The 7,216-nt window shown below is 29.5% G+C and overlaps 1 long non-coding RNA gene and 18 other non-coding genes across 19 annotated transcripts; 7 read left to right on the top strand and 12 right to left on the bottom strand.

Moving 5' to 3' along the window:
- Window positions 1-127: 127 nt before the first annotated feature.
- Window positions 128-148, bottom strand: 21ur-11828. Its single transcript, NR_054251.1, has one exon.
- Window positions 149-270: 122 nt separating this feature from the next.
- 21ur-1865 lies at window positions 271-291 on the bottom strand. Its single transcript, NR_054250.1, has one exon.
- 21ur-13112 lies at window positions 272-292 on the bottom strand. Its single transcript, NR_054249.1, has one exon.
- 21ur-7201 lies at window positions 274-294 on the bottom strand. Its single transcript, NR_054248.1, has one exon.
- Window positions 295-694: 400 nt separating this feature from the next.
- On the top strand, window positions 695-715 carry 21ur-4563. Its single transcript, NR_054247.1, has one exon.
- Window positions 716-2,117: 1,402 nt separating this feature from the next.
- linc-50 lies at window positions 2,118-2,339 on the top strand. The gene has a single exon (NR_101918.1). It is a non-coding gene; the product is annotated as a long non-coding RNA linc-50 (long non-coding RNA).
- Window positions 2,340-2,385: 46 nt separating this feature from the next.
- On the bottom strand, window positions 2,386-2,406 carry 21ur-9548. The gene has a single exon (NR_054246.1).
- A 189-nt stretch (window positions 2,407-2,595) lies between these two features.
- On the bottom strand, window positions 2,596-2,616 carry 21ur-13163. The gene has a single exon (NR_054245.1).
- A 163-nt stretch (window positions 2,617-2,779) lies between these two features.
- 21ur-8837 lies at window positions 2,780-2,800 on the top strand. The gene has a single exon (NR_054244.1).
- A 969-nt stretch (window positions 2,801-3,769) lies between these two features.
- On the top strand, window positions 3,770-3,790 carry 21ur-6078. The gene has a single exon (NR_054243.1).
- On the top strand, window positions 3,773-3,793 carry 21ur-11543. The gene has a single exon (NR_054242.1).
- A 1,234-nt stretch (window positions 3,794-5,027) lies between these two features.
- 21ur-14386 lies at window positions 5,028-5,048 on the bottom strand. Its single transcript, NR_054241.1, has one exon.
- On the bottom strand, window positions 5,029-5,049 carry 21ur-3426. Its single transcript, NR_054240.1, has one exon.
- A 249-nt stretch (window positions 5,050-5,298) lies between these two features.
- On the bottom strand, window positions 5,299-5,319 carry 21ur-6658. Its single transcript, NR_054239.1, has one exon.
- A 447-nt stretch (window positions 5,320-5,766) lies between these two features.
- Window positions 5,767-5,787, top strand: 21ur-3868. Its single transcript, NR_054238.1, has one exon.
- Window positions 5,788-5,943: 156 nt separating this feature from the next.
- Window positions 5,944-5,964, bottom strand: 21ur-12770. The gene has a single exon (NR_054237.1).
- A 115-nt stretch (window positions 5,965-6,079) lies between these two features.
- 21ur-12725 lies at window positions 6,080-6,100 on the top strand. Its single transcript, NR_054236.1, has one exon.
- A 681-nt stretch (window positions 6,101-6,781) lies between these two features.
- Window positions 6,782-6,802, bottom strand: 21ur-6185. Its single transcript, NR_054235.1, has one exon.
- Window positions 6,783-6,803, bottom strand: 21ur-3482. The gene has a single exon (NR_054234.1).
- Window positions 6,804-7,216: the final 413 nt, after the last annotated feature.

Raw genomic sequence — 7,216 nt, 5'->3', positions numbered from 1 at the left:
TTTTTTGAGCACATTGGAAAAATATCTGTCTACGGAATTAGTGGTCATTTTTCAGTTCAAAAAATTATTTACAGAAAATGTGTTAATTTGGAGATCCAAGTTCTGGGAAGTTTAGATGGAAAGTTAGACTTGGCAACAAGTTGAAAAATCGTTGTTAATTATTTCCCACAATTCAAATTAGGAACCCGAAACAGAAAATTTTTTTGTTCAATCTAGGTTTGTTTTCAATTTTCAATTTTAATTGTTTGAATAAAAAATAATCATTTTTAATTTCCCATATTTCGATTTTTAATAATATAAGTAATATTCATTGGCGTATATGAACATTCTAAAACATTATATTTTGTTAGTGTGATATCTTGTCGTTTTTCAAAATTTTTTAACTTCAATTCCAATAACGCAAAAATAGTGAATTCAAAGACTGTTTATGTTTACGACAATCTGATTTTTTACTAATTTAGAAATAAACCTCGCCAAATTTTTTTACTTTATTGATATTTAATTTGAACATTTTAGGAAATAGTCAGAAATTATTATTTTTGAAGAGAAAAATTATTGAAAAATAAAACAGAAACTAATTTAATGGACAAATGCCTCCATAGAAATTGTATAAAAAATTAAAAGAAAATTAAAAACAAAAATATTTATTCTGTTTCAACTTTGTTTGATTTTTTGAGGCAATCTTCAGTTTCAGTGATTTTACTTCAATATGTGGAATTTTTTCTATTTTTTTTTTCACGAAACCTGATCAATAACTTCTCATTGAAAGTTATTGTCATAAGATTTTAATCATAAAAGAATCATAAGGTCAAACGATTTTTAATCTATCATAAGATCTATTGATGCATCTGAAATTCAGAAACTTTGAATTTCCAGAATTTTCGCATTGATTTCACTATCGTTTTTCTTTTTTTTTAATTTTGATTATAGTCTCCCAAAAATTAACAGTCATTTTGAGAGACCTTATTCGGTCATAGACACAAATAATAAGGCGTGTGTGTTGTTTACGACGAAAGAAACATTATTTTACCGTTTCGACAGGTAGAATTATATCACATGAGGTCACTTGACTTTTTTAATTCGAAAGGGGAAAAAACTTTTTTGGAAAAGTTCTGAAATTTCGTGAGATTTTAAGATGAAGTAAAGGTTCGAAACTGGACATAGCAGATTAATTTCTGGTGGGAAAATTTTTTTTGTGGTGAAGTACTTTGGTAAAATTCCAGAAAAGTTCAGAGATCAAATTTTAGAAAATTCCAAAAAAAAAAAAAAATTAAAGATGGAGCAAAATGGCTGAGGATTTGTCCTATTCACTATAAATTTGAAAAAATAATGTTAAAAATTCTACTTTTAAAAACACAACTTTTCAATTGTGTTTTCCCTATTTGAACTCCATCCAAAATTAGAACTGCAAGACCAATCAACGCATCGCTCCGCCCACATTTCAGCCAATAAGACTTGGAAGACGCTGATTGGTTTGAAAGTGGGCGTGTCTGCTCATTGTGGAGAAAATTCAAATATTAAGATTTGGAAAAATTTTAAAATCGTGCCTCTAAATTGCAGATTATTCTGGCTGTTTTTTAGCAAATTTTACTGTTATTCCAAGAAAAAAAATTCTACTGTTTCAAACAAATTTAAAAATTGGTTCTGTAATCAATTAATAAGAAGTGAAAACAGAATATTCGCTAATAAAATCTTTTAAAAGTCCTAAAAAAAATGTTGCCTTGTCGAAAAAGGGGGAGTAGATTGGGGCACTCCAAGAGGGTAGAAAACGAGAGAGAGAGTGGGCGGAGCATATGTTTTTTCTCTGTCAGTCAGTTCTTTCTCTGCGTCTCTTGGCCTTTCTACACCCTCCACTCACGTTCACCACGACGCGTTGTTTTCAGTTTTCAGAACACAGACGGCCTGCCGAGGGCCTAAAAGTGCAGACCAATGTCTAACTGTCTCTCGTCTCTCTCTTCTGTTTGTATATGTGTGTGGTCTCTCGTCTACTGAAAGACCTCCTGCTTGTGTATTCTGTGTTTTTTCTTCTCGTTTTTCCGTCGCTCTTTTCTCGCTTCCTGATGATGCTTTTCCAGAGAAAAATAAGTCGAATGTCTGGAAAAAGAGAGAGATCGGGGTGAGAGAGAGAGGGCAGTCTGAGTCATTGGAAGACGTCGCCAGACATCTGATTCTGCTGCATTTGTGTTTTGTTGAATCTGAATTTTTGATTCTGAATACAATATGATTTTTGAAGCTCAGACGGAGCACAATGTGATCATTTGATATTTTATGAGATTTTTTATTCTGAATAAAGTTTTGGCACTTTTCAGTAGCTTATGGAAACTGGGAAATTGCAAACCAAATATTTATAGTTAAAACACAAATAATATTTGTACATATTTTTCATAAATTTGACCATTTCGAAAATTAAAAAACTAAATAATGCGTTTATTTATTGGCACATTGAAACAGTACATTAATGTCAGCGACTGGATGAAGAATTGCCCTGCCTCCTGCCTGCCACCACACATTTTCTGATTTAACATGAACGCCGGAATATGATATTCTTTTGTTCATTTCTAGCTTAACAAAGTAAAAATCTATGACTGATTTGAAAAAGTTGCACAGAAATGTACATTAGTCTGTGAATTCTAAGTTTTATTTCTATGTTTATCGAAACAGTATATTTATCACAATACTCTAATGAAAATAATTTTAAAAAAACGGTATGAATTTGGAAACAAAGCCTGTGATGTTTCAATGGTTTTTTTTTAGTTTTTCATAATTAATTCATACTTGTTTCCTTTTTGTAAACTTCAAGTATTGTATGTTATTAATGAAAAATGTTTATTTTCTTTCTGGACATTGAACAATTTTGAACAGTGTAAAAATAATTTCAGAAAACGAATTTATCGGAAATGTTTTGATATTTTATTCAATTTTTGTCGATTTAATTCATATTTTACATGTATAAATTTATTTATTGTGAGAAGTATATGATATGAAAAAAAAAACTTAATGCGTCTTTGCACTTTGAATTTTGAAAAAAAAATGCTGTTTCAACATGAATTCTTATTTAAATTCAGGTTGTTTGGACGATACGTTCACAGAACGAAAATCGATTTCAAAAATTTGAAAAAAAAATTCTTTCAATCTGAAAAAAAGCTTTGTAACTCAAAAAGTGCAATGTCGTTAAGCCTTCAACTCAATCAACAACCTACTCCCATAAAACTGGCGCCGCCATCTCTTTCAGACAGCTGAGAGTTGTGTCCTTTTCCGATCAAAGTTCCATTCATTCTCCTGTTTCTATGTGTACAAAAAACAGAGTAACGATAAATGTTGATTTTTGCGTCTCCGTACGCTCTTGAATTCCGTGTGCCGCCGCTACCCCCAGGTCACACACACACAAAAAGTGCACATTGAGGACTACTTTTGCATTCTTCGTTTATCTCTGGAGAAAAAAGTGTATTTTTGTTGCTTTCCTCAATACAATGAGACACAACGAGTTTTTTTTCGCAGCGAACAAAAAAGGAATACGGTAGATAATGCAATATATATAGAAGAAGATGGAAGTCAGGTTTCATGCAAATTAGTTGCATATTCTGAGAAATTGAGACACATCTGTTCGCGTGAGAAGTATGTCTAGTGATAAGAAATGACGAATGTTAGTCAGCTGAACTTTAGACACGAAACACATTTCAAATCAGATGTTAGATTTATATGAGACGATGGAAAAATAATTAACTGTTTCAAAGTTACATTAGATATAATTTGTGTTCGAGCATTGCGATAATGTGATTTTGGGTTGAAAAATGTTTTTAGAAAGCAAAGTAGTAGCACTTTTTAACTTTATTTATGTATATCATTAACAGTTTATTCAAAATTTTTTCAGGCCACTTAAATAAACTGAAATTAGTGCTAGAACTTAGAACAAAAAACCTAGGAGCATCATTGAGCATAACTGCTCGAAGTTTTTGAGAGATTAGCTGAATCATTTTCTAGTCGCAATGTGTTGCGATTTGATGTTATAAAAATGTTTCAAAACAAGAACTATTAGAAAAAAAACAAAATTAGTGAAATTCGCAGCTTACAATTTGTTTGTGTGGGCCAAAATATTATTATTAGGTCTCCAAATAAGTTCCGAGTCAAAAATCATAACTTTGTTCGCTGTGTATCGATTTTTATGAAACTTTGGGAATTTATGTTATCAACTATGATCTTTCATTTGACAATATTCACAAAATTTTTTGGCCGTCCGAAGTGCCCTAACTCGGAGCCATTTTTCAGCCATTTTTCAGATCTCGCTTCTTTTCAGATTTCATCTGAGGTTTGTGTGCGGATTTTGCTTAGTTTAGTACACAATGTAAGAAAACAAAAAAAGTTTGGAAAAAAATCCGTCCAAAAAAATTTTTTTTGTCGGTCGTTAAAAATCTTCAAAAAATTTTTTTTTCGAAAATTCTCAATTTTTTATACAAAAATGATGTAACCATGTGCAAACTATTTTTACACATACAAAACATTTCAATTTATTGCGTCACACTAAAACAATAACAGAAAACACAGCTTCTTTGAAAAATTTTCGAGTTTTCGGAGTATTTCTCGAGATCCAAATTTCATACTCAAATGTTTTGTATGTGTAAAAATAGTTTGCACATGGTTACATCATTTTTGTATAAAAAATCGAGAATTTTCGAAAAAAAATTTTTTTGAAGATTTTTTGACGACCGACAAAAAAAATTTTTTTGGACGGATTTTTTTCCAAACTTTTTTTGTTTTCTTACATTGTGTACTAAACTAAGCAAAATCCAAAAAAAAATATCGATGAAACAGTAAATTTTTATAAAATTGTCACAATTGTCAAATTTTGGGAATTCGATATAACTTCGGAGAAAATGATTTCGCTGACCTTAATTTTATGAGAAATACGAAAAAAAAACGTTTTTAAACCTCTGTTGTTTATGGTAGAGCCCTAATTTTCGGTGATTTAAAACTTGCTAGAAACAAAGATCATTTTAAAGTTTTATTTTTGAGCTAAAATTAATTATTTTTGAAGCACCAGCATTTTGGAAACTGCTTTCAATTTTTTTTGTAAGATGTTAACAACTACTAAAAACGGTAAATTTCTAAAATTGTTATATATTTGAAATATTTACAATATTTATTCGATTTAAATAACTTCTCATGGGGTATATTCATGCTGCAGCATTTTTTTTGGAAAATTTTTGGAAAAAATTGGTCAAAGAATATTTTTCAACCTTTCTGTTTTTTTATTTCCATCACAAAGCTATTATGTATGAAACTGATTAACCATTATTACTTCATACGATAACACATGTCTGAATTTTTTCTAGGTTTGCGCAACACTTTAAATAACTACTTGAAACTGCACGAAATCTTCTCAAAAAACCTAGCATCAATTTACTCAAAATTTTATGTATAAAAAATGATTGGATTATTATTATTATTTAAAGTGCAGTTCTTTTAGAAATTGTTCATTTTTGTTCCGAGACCTTAATAACTACTTGAAACAGTAATTTTTATTTACCAATCTCTTTGCTTTCTTTTTCCAATTCCAGAAAATATAAAGAACACAACAATTTTTGTTGACATCAACTGCGGTCTGTAACATGGAAAAACAATTTTATTTGCGCAACTAGGAAAAAACAAAAAGTGCAGAAATACAGACACAACAAAAATAAATCTGCAAAAATACAGACAGATTGTAGGAATTTAAAAATTATTTGTTTCGAGGGGTGCTTATCAACAGCTCGAAAACTTTTGATTTACTGTTGCTTTATGAGTGGAAATACTATCATCAATTTTTTATAAATCTATTTTCTTTTTAACCTGGCAATCTAAATTCCCTTTTTTTCAAAAAAAAAAATGCGATCACATAATCGAAATGTGTTTCTGCATTCTACATCGTTTTATAAATTTTTCAGACAGGGAGAAAATAGTTTTTGATTTTGTCAAATTAAAAATAAAGTGTTTCGGTGTTTAGTTGTATTATATTTAGTGTGTTGTTGAAACAATAGATAATTTTTATATGATTTTTTGCTTCACTTTTTTTCCAAAAAAGACTGAGCTTAAAAGTAAGTACTTTGAAGTCCGAAGATACATTTTAAAAAAGACTTGAATAAATCTGGAAATCAAACGAGATTAATATCAACAAAGGACATGAACCAATTAATCGGGGGATTATATTCAATTTTTAAAATAGACTGAAATGAGCATATTTATGGCTATTTGTGGAAACTATTATGAAATTGTGCCCTTTTGGAGGGGGCATTTTCGGAAGGAGAACTCTGGAAAATTAATATTATTCACAAGATGGTTGTAAAAAGAATTTGTTGATTCTATTGTTACCCTCTCTCTTATATGTTTCCTGAAACCTAGTGAAGAGAAAGTTCCAAATTTGAAATAAAATCTATTCAATTTTGAAGCAATTATTATTGCCTTCAAACGCTAGTTTTATTGCCGGAATCTCGAACAGAGATTTCCAAATTTGTCATAATTGTTTTGAGATTCTTTAATATAATATAAATAATTATAAACATGGTAATAGAATTTTCCTAAAAAGTAATACACTGGGCATTTCTAATTAAAAAATAATCTTCAAAACAAACGTTTTTCTTTTAAATAAAAACTAGTGTTTGAAGGCATTTCTCAAAATTAATTAGATTTTATATCGAATTTCAAATTTTCTGGTAAACTTTGCAGTTTTAGAGTTATGACACTTCGAAACACTTGGAAAATCACAAAAAAAAACAAATTTTTAAATAGAATAAGGGTTGCAATTATATACTATGAGAAAACTCGCATAACTTCAAACAGAAACACATTCTCAAATTAATAACTTCATGAAACAGTTTTTATTTTACAATTACCAATAATGTCTTCTATAGAAAAAATGCAAGACAATGCAACATATTGTTTATAAATAGAGAATGCAAAAATGAATTTTAAATAATAAAGTCATAGTAGTACTAGGTAAATAAACAATTTTACACTACAACTACAACTTGAGAGAAAAAAACAAAAGTGTTTGGGTTGTTGAAGCTCTATTGGACATGAAAATAAAAACAAAAACAAGCGATAGATGGGTGAGAAAAGTGAGTATATAGAAGAGATTTAGAAAGAAAACAAAACAATGAGTATATATTTGCATGTCTTTGGATCTTTTTTTGTTTATTTACTTTTAGCACCGGCTTCTGCCATCAACATATTACAAGGGGTT

The sequence above is a fragment of the Caenorhabditis elegans genome, chromosome IV (assembly GCF_000002985.6).
Source record: "Caenorhabditis elegans chromosome IV".
NCBI lineage: Eukaryota > Metazoa > Nematoda > Chromadorea > Rhabditida > Rhabditidae > Caenorhabditis > Caenorhabditis elegans.
This window is presented reverse-complemented; position numbering and strand designations above follow the sequence as displayed.